This window comes from Ranitomeya imitator, chromosome 5, assembly GCF_032444005.1.
Source record: "Ranitomeya imitator isolate aRanImi1 chromosome 5, aRanImi1.pri, whole genome shotgun sequence".
NCBI classification, from domain to species: Eukaryota; Metazoa; Chordata; class Amphibia; order Anura; family Dendrobatidae; genus Ranitomeya; species Ranitomeya imitator.
The window spans coordinates 222,524,335-222,545,960 of record NC_091286.1 but is presented as its reverse complement, the minus strand read 5'-3'; the positions used below and the strand labels follow the sequence as shown (position 1 = coordinate 222,545,960).

The following is a 21,626-nucleotide window of genomic DNA, read 5'->3' as shown; positions in this document are numbered from 1 at the left end:
TTTAGGCACATGGCAGAGCTCGAAAGGGAAGGAGCGCCATTTGGAATGCAGACTTAGATGGATTGGTCTGCAGGCATCACATTGCATTTGCAGAGCCCCTGATGTACCTAAAAAGTAGAAATCCCCACAAGTGACCCCATATTGGAAACTAGACCCCCCAAGGAACTGATCTAGATGCGTTGTATGAACTTTGAACCCCCAAGTTTTTCACTACAGTTTAAAAATGCAGAGCTGTGAAAATAAAAAATAAATATGGATTTTTAGCCCCCAAAATTTTTATTTTCCCAAGGGTAACAAGTGAAATTGAACCCCAAAAGTTGTTGTCCAATTTGTCCTCAGTACGCTGATATCCCATATGTTGGGGTTAACTTCTATTTGGGCGCAAGGGAGAGCTCGGAAGGGAAGGAGCACTGTTTTACTTTTTCAACGCAGAATTGGCTGGAATTGAGATCGGACGCCATGGCGCGTTTGGAGAGCCCTGATGTGCCTAAACAGTGGAAACTCCCAATTGTAACTGAAACCCTAACCCAAACACTCCCCTAACCTTAATCCCAACCACACCCCTAATCCCAACCACACTCCTAACCTCAACACACCCCTAACCCTAATCCTAACCCCAACCACACCCCTAGCTCCAACACACCCCCAACCCTAACCCTAACTTTAGCCCCAGCCCTAACCCTAATCCTAACTCTAGCCCTAACCCTAGCCCCAACCCTAACCCTAGCCTCAACCCTAACCCCAACCCTAACCCTAGCCCTAACCCTAGCCCTAACCCTAGCCCTAATCCTAACCCTAGCCCTTACCCTAGCCTAACCCTAGCCCTAACCCTAGCCCTAACCCTAATGGGAAAATGGAAATAAATACATTTTTTAAATTGTATTACTTTTCTCTAACTAAGGGGGTGATGAAGGGGGGTTTGATTTACTTTTATAGCGGGTTTTTTAGTGGATTTTTATGATTGGCAGCCGTCACACACTGAAAGACGCTTTTTATTGCAAAAAATAGTTTTTGCGTCTCCACATTTTGAGAGCTATAATTTTCCATATTTTGGTCCACAGAGTCATGTAAGGTCTTGTTTTTTGCGGGATGAGTTGATGTTTTTATTAGTAACATTTTCGGGCACGTGACTTTTTTAATCGCTTTTTATTCCGATTTTGGTGAGGCACAATGACCAAAAAACAGCTATTCATGAATTTCTTTTGTGGGGAACGTTTATACCATTCCATGTTTGGTAAAATTGATAAAGCAGTTTTATTTTTCGGGTCAGTACGATTACAGCGATACCTCATTTATATCATTTTTTTATGTTTTGGCACTTTTACATGATAAAAACTATTTTATAGAAAAAATTATTATTTTTGCATCGATTTATTCTGAGGACTATAACTTTTTTATTTTTTCACTGATGATGCTGTATGGCAGCTTGCTTTTGCCGGACAAGATGAGGTTTTCAGCGGTACCATGGTTATTTATATCGGTTTTTTTAATCGTGTGTTATTTCACTTTTCGTTCGGCGGTATGATAATAAAGCGTTATTTTTTGGCTCGTTTTCTTTTTTTATGGTGTTCACTGAAGGGGTTAACTAGTGGGACAGTTTTCTAGGTCGGGTCGTTACGGACGCAGCGATACTAAATATGTGTACTTTTATTGTTTTTTTTATTTCGATAAAGAAATGTATTTATGGGAACAATATTTTTTTTCTTTATTTATGAATTATTTTATTTTATTTTTTTACACATCTAAATATTTTTTTTTCTACATTATCACATTTTCTCAGGGTAGGACATCACTATATAGTGACAGATCGCTGATCTGACACTTTGCAGAGCACTGTGTCAGATCAGCGATCTGACGTGCACTGCTCCAGGCTTACAGGCGCCTGCTCTGAGCAGGCGCTTGTAAGCCACCTCCCTGCAGGACCCGGAAGTAGCCCCGCAGCCATTTTGGATCCGGGCCCTGCAGGGAGGAGACGCTCGGTACCAGGTGAGCACATCGCCTTGTACGGAGGGTCTCAGGGAAGCCCGCAGGGAGCCCCCTCCCTGCACGATGCTTCCCTATGCCCCCGGAACACTGCGATCATATTTGATCGCAGTGTGCTGGGGTTAATGTGCCGGGGGCAATCCGTGACCGCTCCTGTCACATAGTGCCGGATGTCAGCTGCGATAGTCAGCTGACACCCGGCCGCGATCGGCGGCGCTCCCCCCAGGTCACCTAGACGGGATAGTACGTCATATGGGATTAAGGGGTTAAAGAGCATTTCTACTGAGTCTCTGCTTCTACATCTCCCTTGAAATAGAGTTGAAGAAATTTAGGTTCTTTTCCTTGTAATGGAAGCAGTGAGCCAATGGAGTGGTAAATCTGTCCTTCAACCTTTTATGTGGGCAAAAATCCAGTTGAGAAAACTTCTCTTTTTGCACCAATGATGTCATTTGGAAGCTGGAGTTGTGCTATTTCCCCCTCACATCTCTCATTTTCCCCCCTTACTCCACTCATTTTCCCCCTCACTCCTCTCATTTTCCCCCTTAACTCCTGTCATTGTGACCTCACTCCTGTAATTTTCCTCTTAGTATATACCTGTATGTCATCTCTACTGTATATAGTATAAACCTGTATGTCATCTACTGTATATAGTATGTACCTGCATGTCATCTCTGATGTATATAGTATATACCTGTATGTCATATCCTCCTGTATATAGTATATACCTGTATGTCATCTCCCCTGTATACAGTATATACCTCTATGTCATCTCCTCCTGTATATAGCATATACCTATGTGTCATCTCCTCCTGTATATAGTATATATAGGAGGAGATGACATACAGGATATATACTATATACAGGAGGAGATGACACATAGGTATATGCTATATACAGGAGGAGATGACACACAAGTATATACTATATAAAGGAGGAGATGAAATACAGGTATATACTATATACAGGAGGAGATGACATACAGGTACATTCTATATACAGGGGAGATTACATATTTTACCTCAGTATTTATAAGCCAAAACGAGATGCGTTTTCACTGCACTAGGCAGTCTTACTCATGGTACAGGTATACACTATATACAGGAGCAGATGACACACAGGTATTATGCAGGAGCAGATGACATGACACACAGGTATATACTATATATAGGAGGAGATGACATACAGGGTATATAGTATATACCTGTGTGTCATCTGCTCCTGTATATAGTATATACCTGTGTGTCATCTGCTCCTGTATATAGTATATACCTGTACCATGAGTAAGACTGCCTAGTGCAGTGAAAACGCATCTCATTTTGGCTTATAAATACTGAGGTAAAATATGTAATCTCCCCTGTATATAGAATATACCTGTATGTCATCTCCTCCTGTATATAGTATGTACCTGTATGTCATCTCCTCCTTTATATAGTATATACTTGTGCGTCTTCTCCTCCTTTATATATTATATACTTGTGTGTCATCTCCTCCTGTATTAGACCTCATTCACAAGTTATTTGGTCAGTATTTTTACCTCAGTATATGTAAGCTAAAACTTGGAATAAAACAGAGGAAAAGTTTATTAGAAACACGTCACCACATCGGTATTTTACTCCCACTTGTTGTTTTGGCTTATAAATACTGAGGTAAAATACTGACCAAATACTGAACATGTGAATGTGGCCTTATATACAGCCTCCACCTGCTGTGCTTCACTCTTCTCTATTCACAGCCTCCTACTGCAGAAGCACCTCACTTCTCTCATTTTCCCCCTGACAGCTCTCATTTTGCTCCTCACATCTCTATCCATGAGGCTTCTCCCATTCCATTGATGTCATGCCTCACAGAAGCTACTCCATTCTAGACATGGAGCTAGATGTGGCCTGTACCTGCTATGCGGAGTGGGCGTGGCTAATGGAAACTGTTGCTCATAGTAACCAATCACAGCTCACCTTTCATCTTTTAAACAGCTCTGGTGAAATGAAAGATGCTTATTGATTGGTTGTGAAGTGGGCGGGGTTATGTGTAGTGGGCGTGGCCGATACATACACACACACACATACATACACTCAGCTTTATATATTAGATAGATGTTTCTGGTATCCGTCTGCTCTCATTTCCTTCCCTGCTTTGTAAACTAGCAAATTGTTTAAATTAACTCATCTCAGTACATCCTTTTCTTGGGTTGTCTGATTTGTCTCTCTGTACCTTGTCTCCTTTGTTCCCATTCGATAACTTTCATGTGTAATTAAAGTTGTATAAAATTGGAGCCATGTGTCTATGTTAACCGTGGTCTATGCGTGCAGCTTTTAAGTGCAAAACTGAAATATACCAGAAATGTGCCAGAAGGGAAGACAAGGTAAGAGCTGCAACCAATTATAACTGCATCTTCTTTTGCATTTTTACACAATTGCTTCACACTATGCTTGCATATGACTTTACAGTTTTGGCTCCACTAATACTTACTCCCCTTCGCTATCCCCAAATCCCATCAACCTCTAATCAAATATTTTTCTCTCCTTCCCTCCTACCTCCTTGCCTGACCTAATCAGACGACCTGGTCCTGAACATCAGATACCCCCTTTTAAAAGTTAATACCCTATATTATTCCTCCTTCCATTCTCCAGCTATTAGAAGCTACTGCAACCTTTCCAACCTTAATCCTATCCATTTGATCCCTGCTTCACTGTTTCCTCTCTCTGTGGAATCTCGATGTTATCTGCAATAACCTCCATGTCATTCAAGACCTCTTTACTTCCCACAATCTTCCATGGGATCACACAGGCTTTGCTGACACCCTTTGATGCAGCCTTCCCTGCTGCACTGTGTTATGGTGGCCTTCCCTTCACCCACAGAAGACTGGAGAAGAGCAAATGTTGCTCCTGTCTTCAAAAAGGGAAGAAGGTGGACCAAGGGAACTATAGGCAGGTGAGTCTGACGTCTATACCAGGAAAGACCTTTGAACAAATTATTAAATAACATGTATGTAAGTGCCTGGATAAGAATGAAGTGATGAAACAGAGTCAGCATGAGTTTGTAACAAACAAGTCAAGTCAGACAAACTTAATTTCCTTCTATGACAGAATCAGTGACAAGGTGGATCAGGGAAATGCTGTAGATATAGTATATCTTGACTTCAGCAAAGCATTTGACAAACTATCTCACACAATCCTTATTGAAAAAATGACTAAGTATGGAATGGATGTTAGGGGTTGAGTTCCTGCCTCTACACAGGGGGAATCTCGGGCCATCTCCGCTGCGGTCTCCCATTCTTCTCCTGCCGCAGTGGAGCCTGCTCAGCAGAGACGTCGATCCCAGCGTCTCGCTCAGTCTGACTCTGTGCTAAGAGTTACTGCTGCATTTCCTGCTTCTGCCATTGAAGTCAGTGCTGGGCAGCGGCGAGCAGACGCTTCTGGGACTAAGTCCTGCTTTTCACGTCTTGAGCATGCCCAGAGTAAGATCTCTCAGTGGAGATCGAGGGTCACATGATCAGATACTGCAGCTAAGGTCATTGGTCCTTCTTGGAAGGTCCTTGTAGGTGCTAGGACTAAGTCCTGCTTTGCACTCTGAGCATGCCCAGGGCAAGATCTCTCAGTGGAGATATGGGGTCACATGCTCAGGTACTGCAGCAACTCCATTGGTCCTTCTTTGAAGGTCCTAAACGTGCTGCAACTATTTAAGGCTTGCATGGCCGCACGGCCATGCGCTAGTATTGTCTTTTGTTATGTGCTTTGCGCCAGTGTGGTCACGTGAGAGTGTGTTCAGGGACCCGGCTGAAATAAGCCCCTAGAATGCTGGCACCTCCGGCGAGGAGTTTGTGTTTGAATGTATTCAGGGACCCGGCTGAAATAAGCCCCTAGAATGCTGGCTCCTCCGGCAAGGAGTTTTGTGTACATGCGTGACCACTGACTGCTCTCTGTTTGGGCAGTTAGCCTGTGCCTCTGTGGAGTCTAACAGGGCACAGTGCTTCTCTTTCACGGCTACTCGGTGAATTAACTGAGTTAGTCTATACCGCCATATAGTACCACCGTTTGCTAGCAGTAGGTACTCCTGCACGGTGGACACCGGGCTGCAAATGCACCAATATCAATAAAAACATCTCTATTTACTCGGTGCGTTCCGCTAGCCCTAACAGATTACTAGCGCCAGGGTCTGGCTAGTAAATGGCAGACATTCAGCAATCTTTGCGGTTTATCCAGCAGCTGGAGGGTAGCTTGGCAGCTCTCGAGAGCTCAACCTCAGCTGTGGATATTACCACAGTTTCTGTACAGGCTGCTAGCTTGGCTGCAGCAACCTTGTCCACTGCCACCCCTGTTCCGACATTATCTCGCCTCCCGCTGCCAGAAAAATTTTCTGGAGATAGCAAATCTTGTAGGGGATTCGTGAGGCAGTGCTCTATTCACCTCGAGCTCCTGGCTGCACGTTTTCCTACAGAGTGGGCTAAGGTGGGATTTATTGTGTCTCTATTGTCAGACAGGGCGTTGGAATGGGCTACGCCGCTGTGGGAGTGTGGTGATCATGTGGTATAGAGTGCTCCGCTGATCCTGAGCACTCTGAAATAGGTCTTTTTAGGACCTCAAGTCACTCATGACACAGCGCTCCAACTACTGGCACTAACTCAGGGTGAGTCCTTGGTCAACCATTTTTCCGTCCGCTTTCGTACTTTAGCTTCTGAGCTGGAGTGGTCGGATAAAGCCCTTATCCCCATATTTTGGAGGGGCCTGGCTGATCACGTTAAGGAACGCTCTGGCCACTAGGGAGATTCCTGCCACACTGGAGGAGTTAATAACTGTCTCTACTCGAATTGACCTCTGTTTTAACGAGCGGAGGTTAGAGCGAGCCCAGTGTAGGCAGAGGTTTCGGCTGGCTCCCACCTTCGCCAAACTTCTGGAATTTCCGGTCCAGGTTCCTGAGTCACATGAGGCCATGGAAGTGTCACGAGCAGGATCTAAGTCCCGGACCGCTAGTGCACTCAAGGTCTGTCATGTTTGCCAGCACTCAGGACATCTTGCCACCAGATGTTCCCAGCGGTCGAGGAAACGTCAGCGTCTAGTGGTAGTAGGTGGAGGTACACTAGACACTGAGATGTTTGCCTCCAAATTGTCCTTTAAAAGGACAATTACTATAGGCTCATCCTCCCACTCGGTAGAGCTCTGCATGGATTCTGGGGCGGAGGGCAATTTTATGTCTTCTGCCTTCACCCAACGGCATGCAATACCCCTGGTTATGCTAGCTCAACCAGTAACAGTACAAGTGGTGAATGGGTCGACACTACCCTCACAGATAACACACCAGACCATCCCTTTTACTCTGTCCATGTCGCCATCCCATCAGGAGATTATATCTCTGCTCATCATTCCTGAGGGAATTGATGAGGTCCTGTTGGGGATACCTTGGCTACAGTACCACTCTCCTCATATCGAGTGGTCCTCAGGCAGAATTCTGGGATGGGGTGAATCTTGTGGGGGTAGGTGTCAGAGGGAGTGTGTTCAGGTTGCTACTACAGAGGTACCCGCAGATCTATCCTCTCTTCCCAAGCAATACTGGTCTTATGCAGACGTGTTCTCCAAAAAGGCGGCGGAGACCCTTTTGCCCCATCGCCCTTATGACTGTCCTTTTGATCTCTTGCCTGGTGCTGAGCCTTCCCGGGGTGGAGTCTATCCGTTATCTCTCCCGGAGACGGAGGCAATGTCTCAGTACATTCAAGAGAATCTGGCAAGAGGGTTCATCAGGAGGTCAGTGTCACCTGCTGGGGCTGGGTTCTTCTTCGTGCAGAAGAAGAATGGAGAACTGCGTCCATGCATAGACTACAGGGGTCTTAATGCCATCACCGTTAAGAATAAGTATCCTTTGCTCCTGATATCTGAGCTCTTCGATAGGCTTCGGGGAGCAAGGGTGTTTACTAAACTAGATCTGCGGGGTGCTTACAACCTGATTCGCATCCGTGAGGGGGATGAATGGAAGACGGCTTTTAACACCAGGGATGGGCACTATGAATATCTGGTGATGCCCTTCGGGCTCTGTAATGCCCCAGCTGTATTCCAAGACTTTGTGAACGACATCTTCCGGGGGTATGCTTTCCAACTCGGTCGTAGTCTATCTGGATGATATTCTCATCTACTCTCCAGATATTGACTCCCACCGGAGAGATGATTGCAAAGTCTTCAACCTCTTACGGGCAAACTCCCTCTATACCAAGTTGGAGAAGTGTATGTTTGAGCAGGAGTCCTTGCCTTTCCTCGGCTATATCATCTCCGCCCAGGGATTGGCTATGGATCCTGCCAAACTACAGGCTGTGATGGACTGGCAGGAACCCCATTATCTTAAAGTGGTGCAGCACTTTATGGGGTTCATAAATTATTATCGCCAGTTCATTCCGCACTTCTCAACTTTGGTAGCTCCCTTGGTTGCTCTCACCAAGAAGGGGGCAAATCCCAAATTGTGGTCTGAGGAGGTCTCCAAGGCCTTTGTCTCCATAATGTCACACTTCGCTAGCGCTCCCATCCTACATCGCCCCGATGTAGATAAGCCATTTATCATGGAGGTGGATGCCTCATCTGTTGGTGCTGGAGCAGTCCTTTTCCAAAAGGATGCTCAAGGTCGGAAGCATCCTTGCTTCTTCTTTTCTAAGACCTTTTCACCAGCAGAGAGGAATTATTCCATCGGGGACAGGGAGTTGCTAGCCATGAAGTTGGCTTTTTCGGAGTGGAGACATCTCTTGGAGGAAGCTCGTTTTCCCTTCCAAGTCTTCACAGATCATAAAAATTTGGTGTACCTGCAGACAGCCCAGCGGTTAAATTCTCGCCAGGCCAGATGGTCCTTGTTCTTCTCAAGGTTTCATTTCACCCTTCAATTTCTTTCTAGGAAGAAGAACATTCGTGCCGATGCTCTCTCTCGCTCCGTTGTGTCATCTGTGGAGGAGGAAGAGGAGCCTCGGCTTATTGTCCCCACCGAGAGCCTGAGAACTGTGGCCCCGGTTTCGCTAGAGTCTGTGCCTCCGGGCAAGACTTTTGTACCAGCCAGTTTGCGACCGGAGGTTATCTCTTGGGCACACTCGTCCAGGGTGGGTGGACATTTTGGTTCCAAAAGGATATCTGAGTTACTGGTGAGGACATACTGGTGGCCGTATATGGCTCGTGATGTCGCAAACTATGTTCAGGCGTGTGTCTCTTGCACCAAGAACAAGTCTGTTGTGAATTCTGTTGTCTGGCTCCCTCCTGTGGTCATGAATGGTACTTCGGCTGGTTCTGTCCATGGACTTCCTCTGGTGGGTGTTTCTGAGTTTCCTTCCACAGGTGACGAGGTTAATGCGTTAGCAGGCTGCTCTATTTAACTCCACTTAGATCTTTGCTCCATGCACCTGTCAATGTTCCAGTATCGGTCTAGTTCACTCCTGGATCGTTCTTGTGACCTGTCTTCCCAGCAGAAGCTAAGTTCCAGCTTGTATTTCTTTGGTTTGCTATTTTTCTGTCCAGCTTGCTATTTTTATTGTTAGTGGATGCTTTCCTGAAAAGGAAAGTACTTGCAAGCAGCATAATACAAAGAATAGCAGGTTTACCCAGAATCCTTTGCAGTAGGCGGAGCTATGCAAATTATCTATTTCCACCCCTGTCTAATCCACAGCGCTTGTAACCGCCAAGCGTGCAATGCTGCGGATTAGTTTCTAAATTTACACAGCCAACCAATTCCTACCTGTGGACACGTGTTTCGGGCTTTAGGCCCTCATCAGCACAGGGCTGGAATTGGTTGGCTGTATGGAGTGGGGCTCGGTGAGCAAGCGATACATATATGCTAGCCACCTTAGGGAGAGACCCAAGTTGGGCTAAATGTAGCGGGACGAAAAAGACCGAAAAGCCCTCTACTTAAAGGAAATACATGGTGGATGCTTTCCTGAAACGGAAAGTACTTGCAAGCAGCATAATACAAAGAATAGCAGGTTTACCCAGAATCCTTTGCAGTAGGCGGAGCTATGCAAATTATCTCTTTCCACCCCTGTCTAATCCACAGTGCTTGGAACCGCCAAGCGTGCAATGCTGCGGATTAGTTTCTAAATTTACACAGCCAACCAATTCCTACCTGTGGACACGTGTTTCGGGCTTTAGGCCCTCATCAGCACAGGGCTGGAATTGGTTGGCTGTATGGAGTGGGGCTCGGTGAGCAAGCGATACATATATGCTAGCCACCTTAGGGAGAGACCCAAGTTGGGCTAAATGTAGCGGGACGAAAGAGACCGAAAAGCCCTCTACATACATAGTGGATGCTTTCCTGAAACGAAAAGTACTTGCAAGCAGCATAATACAAAGAATAGCAGGTTTACCCAGAATCCTTTGCAGTAGGCGGAGCTATGCAAATTATCTATTTCCGGGCTAGCTAGTTCCTTAGGCTGTGCCGAGTTGCATAGGGAGCGTTAGGCGCAATCCACGGCTATTTCTAGTGTGTTTGATAGGATTAGGGATTGCGGTCAGCAGAGTTCCCACGTCCCAGAGCTCGTCCTTTATTATCAGTAACTATCAGGTCTTTCCGTGTGCTCTTAACCACCAGGTCCATTATTGTCCGGACCACCAGGTCATAACACAAGTCCCCTCGGCAACGGCCAGCTGGTTTGCTTTATCCTCTGCTGGTGGTGGACAGGCTTTGGGAGATGGTCAGGATGGACTTTGTGGTGGGCTTACCCAAGTCTCGTAGTTTCACCATTATCTGGGTGATCTCCGACCATTTTTCCAAAATGGTTCATTTGGTGCCTCTTCCACGGCTACCATCTGCATGGGCTCTGGCAGCCTTGTTCATCAAACATATCTTTCGCTTACACGGTATGCCGGACAAGATTGTCAGTGACCGGGGTCCCAAGTTTGCGTCTCGATTCAGGAGGGAGCTTTGTTGTCTAATCAGTATTAAGTTAAATCTCTCTTCGGCTTATCATGCCGAGACGAATGGGTTGGTTGAGAGAGCAAATCAGACTCTGGTCACTTATTTGCGACATTTTGTTTCTGCTAGGCAGGATGACTGGGCATCCTTGTTACCGTGGGCAGAGTTTGCCCTTAACAACGCTGTAGCCAACTCCACCGGTCAGACTCCTTTCCTCCTTAACTACGGCCAGCATCCGCGGGTTCCTGTGCCTATGCCCATGTCCTCTGCTGACTCCAGGGTGGCAGACTGGGCAGTGGAGGCACGAGACATTTGGGACTGCACTCAGGATGCCATCCGGGCCTCCAAGGAGAGAATGAGGTCCTCCGCCGATGCACATCGGCACCCTGCCCCGACCTTTGCTCCTGGCGACTTAGTGTGGCTCTCCGCTCGTAACATCATTCTGCTTGTTGAGTCCACTAAGTTTGCTCCTCGCTACTTGGGTCCCTTCAAGGTCCTCAAACAGGTTAATCCTGTGGTCTACCGTCTGGCCCTTCCTCCACGCCTAAGTATCACCGACACCTTTCATGTGTCCCTCCTTAAGCCCGTATATATGTCCCGGTTTTCTGAGTCATCTGCCGGGACATCGGGTTCGTCTACGGACGATTACGAGGTGAACGCTATTTTGGGGTGCAAGGCGGTTCGTGGCAAAAAATTTTATTTGGTGGACTGGAGGGGTTACGGTCCTGAGGATAGATCCTGGGAGCCTGCTGAGCACATTCAGGCTCCGCAGCTCATTGCTGCCTGCAAACGTAGCAAGGCCCAAGGAGGGGGGCCCTAGGAAGGGGGGTAATGTTAGGGGTCAAGTTCTTGCCTCTGCACAGGGGGAATCTCGGGCCATCTCCGCTGCGGTCTCCCATTCTTCTCCTGCCGCAGTGGAGCCTGCTCAGCAGAGACGTTGATCCCAGCGTCTCACTCAGTCTGACTCTGTGCTAAGAGTTACTGCTACATTTCCTGCTTCTGCCATTGAAGTCAGTGCTGGGCAGCGGCGAGCAGACGCTTCTGGGACTAAGGCCTGCTTTTCATGTTTTGAGCATGCCCAGAGTAAGATCTCTCAGTGGAGATTGAGGGTCACATGATCAGATACTGCAGCTAAGGTCATTGGTCCTTCTTGGAAGGTCCTTGAAGGTGCTAGGACTAAGTCCTGCTTTGCACTCTGAGCATGCCCAGGGCAAGATCTCTCAGTGGAGATATGGGGTCACATGCTCAGGTACTGCAGCAACTCCATTGGTCCTTCTTTGAAGGTCCTAAACGTACTGCAATTATTTAAGGCTCGCATAGCCGCACGGCCATGTGCTAGTATTGTCTTTTATTATGTGCTTTGCGCCAGTGTGGTCACGTGAGAGTGTGTTCAGGGACCCGGCTGAAATAAGCCCCTAGAATGCTGGCACCTCCGGCGAGGAGTTTGTGTTTGAATGTATTCAGGGACCCGGCTGAAATAAGCCCCTAGAATGCTGGCTCCTCCAGTGAGGAGTTTTGTGTACATGCGTGACCACTGACTGCTCTCTGTTTGGGCAGTTAGCCTGTGCCTCTGTGGAGTCTAACAGGGCACAGTGCTTCTCTTTCACGGCTACTCGGTGAATTAACTGGGTTAGTCTATACCGCCATATAGTACCGCTGTTTGCTAGCAGCTGGTACTCCTGCATGGTGGACTCCGGGCTGCGAACGCACCAATATCAATAAAAACATCTCTATTTACTCGGTGCGTTCCGCTAGCCCTAACAATGGACAAGGCAACTGTTAGGTGGATTCATAACTGGCTTAGTGATTGGACCCAAAGAGTGGTCGTAAATGTCTGCACATACAGTTGGAAGAATGTCTCAAGTGATGTACCACAGGGCTCTGTCCTGGGCCTTGTATTGTTCAACATCTTTATCAATGATTTACATGAAGGAATTGAGGGTAAACTGAGTAAATTTGCTGATGACACAAAGCTAAGAGGGACAGCTAATACTAGAGAAGAGAGAGAGGATTCAAAAAGATATAAATAAACTGAAGCAGTGGGCAGCAACTAACAGAATGATTTTTAACAAGGAAAAATGCAAAGTACTACATCTGGGCAATAAAAATGAAAAAGACATATACAGAATGGGAGGAATAGGGCTAAGCAACAGCAGATGTGAAAAAAGACTTGGTATACTAATAGATCACAGACTGAACATGAGTCAACAGTGTGATGCAGCAGCAAAAAGGGCAAAAACACTTCTGGGATGTATTATGTCATTATTGCCCTCTACTCCTCTTTGGTCAGACCTGATCTGGAATACTGTGTCCAGTTTTGGGCACCACATTTAAAAAAAGATATCAACAAACTGGAGCAAGTTCCGAGAAGAGCGACCAGAATGGTGACTGGTCTGCAAACCATGTCCTATGAGGAACATTTACAGGATTTGGGAATGTTTAGCTTGCAAAAAGGAAGACAGAGAGGAGACTTAATAGCTGTCTACAAATATCTCATAGGCTGTCACATTGTAGAAGAATCATCTTTAGGGCTCTTTTCCATTTGCGAGAAACACGTCCGTGTCTCACATGTGAAAACCAAGCTCTGGTGCCGGCACTCCAGAGCGGAGCATGCGGCCGCATAGCAACAAATGGAGCTTCATGCTCCGCTCCCAAGTGCCGGCACCAGAGCTTGGTTTTCACATGCGAGACACGGACGTGTTTCTCGCAAATTGAAAACAGCCCTTATTCTCATTTTCACAAGGAAAGAATATAAGCAATGGGATGAAACTGAATGTGAGACACAGATTAGATATTAGAAAAAACTTTTTGACAGTTAGGGTGATCAATGAGTGGAACAGACTGCCACGAGACGTGGTGAGTTCTCTTTCAATGGAAGTCTTCAAACAGAGGCTGGACAGACATCTCTCTGGGATGATTTAGTGAATCCTGCTTTGAGCAGGGGGTTGGACCAGATGACCCAGGAGGTCCCTTCCAACTCTACCATTCTATGATTCCTTGCTATGGCAATAAACATGGTGGAAGAGGTAGCCTTCTACTTTTCAACAACTGCACCTTCAACCCGATCACAACTCTACCTTCCATTTTTCTCCCTTATTTTGAAGTACACTTTGTCCACATCCACTCTCTCCAACCAGTAAATGACCACCATTATATACCAACCTCCAAGCCCTGCCACCACCATTATTCAGCACTTCTCTATTTGGCTTCTTCATTTTCTCTCTTCAGATATTTTGGTTATCATCATAGGTGATTTCAACATCCCGATTAATAGCCAGCAACCTTCAAACTCCTGTCACTTGCCTCATCCTTTTGTCTCACACGATGGTCCTCCACATCCATCCACAAAGATGAATATACACAAGACCCCATCTTCACCTGTCTCTGTTCCCTATCTAACTTTACAATCCCACCTCTACCCCTATGTGACCACAATTTACTCACTTTCTCATCCTGCACCACTTCACCTGCCCTACACGTTCAACAGCTTGCAAATACTCGCTGAAACCTTGCACACCTTGACGCTCACACATTTTCTGACTATCTTATGCCATTGTCCACAATATCCTTAATTCATGACACAGACACCATTTTCTTTACCAAATTGGTATCAACTATTGAATCATAGCTGTGGGCGACTAAGCAATAGACAACCCAGGCACACTGTCTACACAAAAAAGCTTTGTCAAATTTCCAGAGTCCCAAGCTTGGAAAAAACACACTTGCAGGAAGGCTTAAGCACATTCAAACAAACAGTTCTCACATTCAAGTCCTGCTCTCATCTCTGCTATACAGGACTACTTTACAACCCTCATATCTTCTTTATCCCATAACCTCAGATATTTAACATTTTTATCATTGACCTTCATCCACTGCTGCCCCTCCGATTGCCATAATTTCTGCAGAAATCTTTGTCATACATATCAGAAATAAGATTTACCAAATCAGACAAGCCTTTACTGTTCAACCACAATCCCTTCATTTAACAGACCAATGCCATTCGCCCATAACATTCACTCCCACCATTACTGAAGAAAAATGTACTAATTTTCTCAAGGAAAAATCACAACTCATCACTTGTGTACTTGATCCCATCCCTTTCTGCTCCCCAACCTCACCACCCTGCTTATCCCAGCCCTAACCCATCTCTTCAACCTATCATTAGCCTCTGGAGTCTTCTCTTCTACTTTCACACGTGCAACAATTACACTTATCTATATATAATTGTCTAAGTGTCTGTTTCTCTGTAACCGAAATCCCGCATCGCTGATTGGTCACGCCCGGCCGGCCTTGACCAATCAGCGTTCCTAAAAAACTACATACAAATACTAGAATGAGAATAACATGAAGGACAGACTGTGAGGGAGAGAATAACATGGAGGACAGTCTGTGAGGAAGAGAATAACATGGAGAACAGTATGTGAGGGAGAGAATAACATGGAGGACAGTCTGTGAGGGAGAGAATAACATGGAGGACAGTGTGTGAGGGAGACAATAACATGGAGGACAGTCTCTGAGGGAGAAAATAACATGGAGGACAGTCTATGAGGGAGAGAATAACATGGAGGACAGTCTGTGAGAGAATAACATGGAGGTTAGTCTGTGAGGGAGAGAATAAAATGGAGGACAGTCTGTGAGAGAATAACATGGAGGTTAGTCTGTGAGGGAGAGAATAACATGGAGGACTGTCTGTGAGGGAGAGAATAACAAAGAGGATAGTCTGTGAGGGAGAGAATAACATGGAGGACAGTATGTGAAGGAGAGAATAACATGGAGGACAGTCTGTGAGGGAGAGAGTAGCATGGAGGACAGTCTGTGAGGGAGAGAATAACATGGAGGACAGTCTGTGAGGGAGAGAACAACATGGAGGACAGTGTGTAAGGGAGAGAATAAAAATTGTCCATGTTTTTAAGTTTATCATATGGTAAAATAAATGGTGTCTTTGAAAACTATAAGTCATCCTGTAGAAAACAAGCTGTCATACAGCGATAGATGACTAATAAAGTTTTGACTCTTAAAATAAAGACAGGAGTAAAACATTGGCAGTATGTCCAATGGGTTAAAACATAAATGTAGTACCAATGTTTATATGAATACTAGATGGTGGCCCAATTCTAACGCATCAGGTATCTACTATATAATCGTCTAATTCTGTCTGTTTGTAACGGAAATCCCGCATTGCTGATTGGTCTCGCCAGCTGCCCGCGACCAATCAGCGACAGGCGCAGTCCAGCCGCGAATTGGCCTGGGATTTAAACCATGCTTCACTGATTGGTCGCGCCCGGCCAGCCGCGACCAATCAGCGATATTGGCTCGGGATTTAAACCCCGGCCCGGCCAGACGCGACCAATCAGCAAAGCGTGGTTCAAATCCCGAGCCAATTCGCAGCCGGACTGTGCCTGTCGCTGATTGGTCGTGGGCAGCTGAAAAGACCAATCAGCAATGCAGGATTTCCGTTACAAATAGACAGAATTAGACGATTATATAGTAGATACCCGATGCGTTAAAATCGGGCCACCATCTAGTATTCATATAAACATTGGTACTACATTTATGTTTTAACCCATTGGACATACTGCCATTGTTTTTCTCCTGTCTTTATTTTAAGAGCTGGATTTATATACCACTTCACTGATTGGTCACGCCGGGCCTGCCGCGACCAATCAGCAACAGGCGCAGTCCAGCCATGAATTGGCATGGGATTTGAACCACGCTTCGCTGATTGGTCGCGCCCGGCCGGCCACGACCAATCAGTGATATTGGCGCGGGATTTAAACACCGCTTCACTGATAATGTATATATTTTACCAGGAAAATCCTGAGTATTCATTGCATTATTCCTAAATCTTCATAAATAAACTACATACTGTACATACTCTGGAATACCCCATGCGTTAGAATCGGGCCACCATCTAGTAGTATATAAAGAAAGAAGAGCAAATCACAAATAACAAAAAATGAAAGAAAAACATCATAACATATCAAAACATTTTAAAATATATACAGTTAGGTCCATATATATTTGGACAGAGACAACATTTTACTAATTTTGGTTATAGACATTACCACAATGAATTTTAAACAAAACAATTCAGATGCAGTTGAAGTTCAGACTTTTAGCTTTCATTTGAGGGTATCTACATTGAAATTGGATGAAGGGTTTAGGAGTTTCAGCTCGTTAATATGTGCCATCCTGTTTTTATAGTGACCAAAAGTAATTGGACAGATTCAATAATTTTAAATAAAATGTTCATTTTTAGTACTTGGTTGAAAACCCTTTGTTGGCAATGACTGCCTGAAGTCTTGAACTCCTGGACATCACCAGACGCTGTGTTTCCTTCTTTTTGATGCTCTGCCAGGCCTTCACTGCGGTGGTTTTCAGTTGCTGTTTGTTTGTGGGCCTTTCTGTCTGAAGTTTAGTCTTTAACCCCTCTGTGACCTTAGACGTACTATCCCGTCGGGGTGCCCTGGGCTTATCTGACCCTGGACGGGATAGTACGTCATAGCCGATCGGCCGCGCTCACGGGGGGAGCGCGGCCGATCGCGGCCGGGTGTCAGCTGCTTATCGCAGCTGACATCCGGCACTATGTGCCAGGAGCGGTCACGGACCGCCCCCGGCACATTAACCCCTGGCACACCGCGATCAAAGATGATCGCGATGTGCCGGCGGTGCAGGGAAGCACCGCGCAGGGAGGGGGCTCCCTGCGGGCTTCCCTGAGACCCCCGGAGCAACGCGATGTGATCGCGTTGCTGCGAGGGTCTCAACTCCCTCCCTGCTCCCTCCAGCCCCGGATCCAAGATGGCCGCGGATCCGGGTCCTGCAGGGAGGGAGGTGGCTTCACAGAGCCTGCTCAGAGCAGGCACTGTGAAGCCTGCAGCGCTGCATGTCAGATCAGTGATCTGACAGAGTGCTGTGCAAACTGTCAGATCACTGATCTGTGATGTCCCCCCCTGGGACAAAGTAAAAAAGTAAAAAAAAAAATTTCCAAATGTGTAAAAAAAATAAAAAAAAATATTCCAAAATAATGAAAAAAAAAAAAAATATATTATTCCCATAAATACATTTCTTCATCTAAATAAAAAAAAAAAACCAATAAAAGTACACATATTTAGTATCGCCGTGTCCGTAACGACCCGACCTATAAAACTGTCCCACTAGTTAACCCCTTCAGTAAACACCGTAAGAAAAAAAAAAAAAAAACGAGGCAAAAAACAACGCTTTATTATCATACCGCCGAACAAAAAGTGGAATAACACGCGATCAAAAAGACAGATACAAATACCCATGGTACCGCTGAAAGCGTCATATTGTCCCGCAAAAAAAGAGCCGCCATATAGCATCATCAGCAAAAAAATAAAAAAGTTATAGTCCTGAGAATAAAGCGATGCAAAAATAATTATTTTTTCTGTAAAATAGCGCCAAACCATAAAAAAATGATATAAATGAGGTATCGCTGAAATCGCACTGACCCGAAGAATAAAACTGATTTATCAATTTTACCAAACGCGGAACGGTATAAACGCCTCCCCCAATAGAAATTCATGAATAGCTGGCTTTTGGTCATTCTTCCTCACAAAAATCGGAATAAAAAGCGATCAAAAAATGTCACGTGTCCAAAAATGTTTTCAATAAAAACGTCAACTCGTCCCGCAAAAAACAAGACCTCACATGACTCTGTGGACCAAAATATGGAAAAATTATAGCTCTCAAAATGTGGTATTGCAAAAAATATTTTTTGCAATAAAAAGAGTCTTTCAGTGTGTGACGGCTGCCAATCATAAAAATCCGCTAAAAAACCCGCTATAAAAGTAAATCAAACCCCCCTTCATCACCCCCTTAGTTAGGGAAAAATTAAAAAAAATGTATTTATTTCCATTTTCCCATTAGGGCTAGGGTTAGGGCTAGGGCTAGGGTTAGGGCTAGGGTTAGGGCTAGGGTTAGGGTTAGGGCTAGGGTTAGGGCTAGGGTTAGGGCTAGGGTTAGGGCTAGGGTTAGGGCTAGGGTTAGGGTTAGGGCTAGGGTTAGGGCTAGGGTTAGGGCTAGGGTTAGGGTTAGGGTTGGGGCTACAGTTAGGGTTGGGGCTAAAGTTAGGGTTAGGGTTTAGATTACATTTACAGTTGGGAATAGGGTTGGGATTAGGGTTAGGGGTGTGTCAGGGTTAGAGGTGTGGTTAGGGTTACCGTTGGAATTAGGGTTAGGGGTGTGTTTAGATTAGGGTTTCAGTTATAATTGGGGGGTTTCCACTGTTTCGGCACATCAGGGGCTCTCCAAACACGACATGGCGTCCGATCTCAATTCCAGCCAATTCTGCGTTGAAAAAGTAAAACAGTGCTCCTTCCCTTCCGAGCTCTCCTGTGTGCCCAAACAGGAGTTTACCCCAACATATGGGGTATCAGCGTACTCAGGACAAATTGGACAACAACTTTTGTGGACCAATTTCTCCTGTTACCCTTGGGAAAATACAAAACTGGGGGCTAAAAAATAATTTTTGTGGGAAAACAAAAAGATTTTTTATTTTCACGGCTCTGCGTTATAAACTGTAGTGAAACACTTGGGGGTTCAAAGTTCTCACAACACATCTAGATAAGTTCATTGAGGGGTCTAGTTTCCAATATGGGGTCACTTGTGGGGGGTTTCTACTGTTTAGGTACATTAGGGGCTCTGCAAACGCAATGTGACGCCTGCAGACCAATCCATCTAAGTCTGCATTCCAAATGATGCTCCTTCCCTTCCGAGCCCTCCCATGCGCCCAAACGGTGGTTCTCCCCCACATATCGGGTATCGGCGTACTCAGGACAAATTGGACAACAACATTTAGGGTCCAATTTCTCCTGCTAACCTTGGAAAAATACAAAACTGGGGGCTAAAATATAATTTTTGTGGAAAAAAAATATTTTTTATTTGCATGGCTCTGCGTTATAAACTGTAGTGAAATACTTGGGGGTTCAAAGCTCTCACAACACATCAAGATGAGTTCCTTAGGGGGTCTACTTTCCAAAATGGTGTCACTTGTGGGGGGTTTCTACTGTTTAGGTACATTAGGGGCTCTGCAAACGCAATGTGACGCCTGCAGACCATTCCATCTAAGTCTGCATTCCAAATGGCGCTCCTTCCCTTCCGAGCCCTCCCATGCGCCCAAACGGTGGTTCCCCCCCACATATGGGGTATCAGCGTACTCAGGACAAATTGGACAACAACTTTTGGGGTCCAATTTCTCCTGTTACCCTAGGGAAAATACAAAACTGGGGGCTAAAAAATAATTTTGTGGGAAAAAAATTTTGTTTTATTTTTATGGCTCTGCATTATAAACTTCTGTGAAGCCCTTGGTGGGTCAAAGTGCTCACCACACATCCAGATAAGTTCCTTAGGGGGTCTACTTTCCAAAATGGTGTCACTTGTGGGGGGTTTCAATGTTTAGGCACATCAGTGGCTCTCCAAACGCAACATGGCGTCCCATCTCAATTCCTGTCAATTTTGCATTGAAAAGTCAAACGGCGCTCCTTCCCTTCCGAGCTCTCCCATGCGCCCAAACAGTGGTTTACTGCCACATATGGGGTATCAGCGTACTCAGGACAAATTGTACAACAACTTTTGAGGTCCAATTTCTTCTCTTACCCTTGGAAAAATAAAAAATTGGGGGCAAAAATATAATTTTTGTGAAAAAATATGATTTTTTATTTTTACGGTTCTGCATTATAAACTTCTGTGAAGCACTTGGTGGGTCAAAGTGCTCACCACACCTCTAGATAAGTTCCTTAGGGGGTCTACTTTCCAAAATGGTGTCACTTGTGGGGGGTTTCAATGTTTAGGCACATCAGTGGCTCTCCAAACGCAACATGGCGTCCCATCTCAATTTCTGTCAATTTTGCATTGAAAAGTCAAACTGCGCTCCTTCCCTTCCGAGCTCTCCCATGCGCCCAAACAGTGGTTTACTGCCACATGTGGGGTATCAGCGTACTCAGGACAAATTGGACAACAACTTTTGAGGTCCAATTTCTTCTCTTACCCTTGGAAAAATAAAAAATTGGGGGCAAAAATATAATTTTTGTGAAAAAATATGATTTTTTATTTTTACGGTTCTGCATTATAAACTTCTGTGAAGCACTTGGTGGGTCAAAGTGCTCACCACACATCCAGATAAGTTCCTTAGGGGGTCTACTTTCCAAAATGGTGTCACTTGTGGGGGGTTTCCATGTTTAGGCACATCAGTGGCTCTCCAAACGCAACATGGCGTCCCATCTCAATTCCTGTCAATTTTGCATTGAAAAGTCAAATAGCGCTCCTTCCCTTCCGAGCTCTCCCATGCGCCCAAACAGTGGTTTACTGCCACATATGGGGTATCAGCGTACTCAGGACAAATTGGACAACAACTTTCTGGGTCCAATTTCTCCTGTTACCCTTGGTAAAATAAAACAAATTGGAGCTGAAATAAATTTTTTGTGTAAAAAAGTTAAATGTTCATTTTTATTTAAACATTCCAAAAATTCCTATTAAACACCTGAAGGGTTAATAAACTTCTTGAATGTGGTTTTGAGCACCTTGAGGGGTGCAGTTTTTAGAATGGTGTCACACTTGGGCATTTTCTATCATATAGACCCCTCAAAATGACTTCAAATGAGACGTGGTCCCTAAAAAAAAATGGTGTTGTAAAAATGAGAAATTGCTGGTCAACTTTTAACCCTTATAACTCCCTAACAAAAAAAAAAATTGGTTCCAAAATTATGCTGATGTAAAGTAGACATGTGGGAAATGTTACTTATTAAGTATTTTGTGTGACA

The 21,626-nt window shown here is 45.2% G+C and overlaps 1 protein-coding gene across 1 annotated transcript in view; it reads right to left on the bottom strand.

The window, feature by feature from the left end:
• NMBR (neuromedin B receptor) overlaps nucleotides 1-21,626 on the bottom strand; it is a 692,124-nt gene that overhangs the window by 464,813 nt on the left and 205,685 nt on the right. The window lies entirely within an intron of this gene.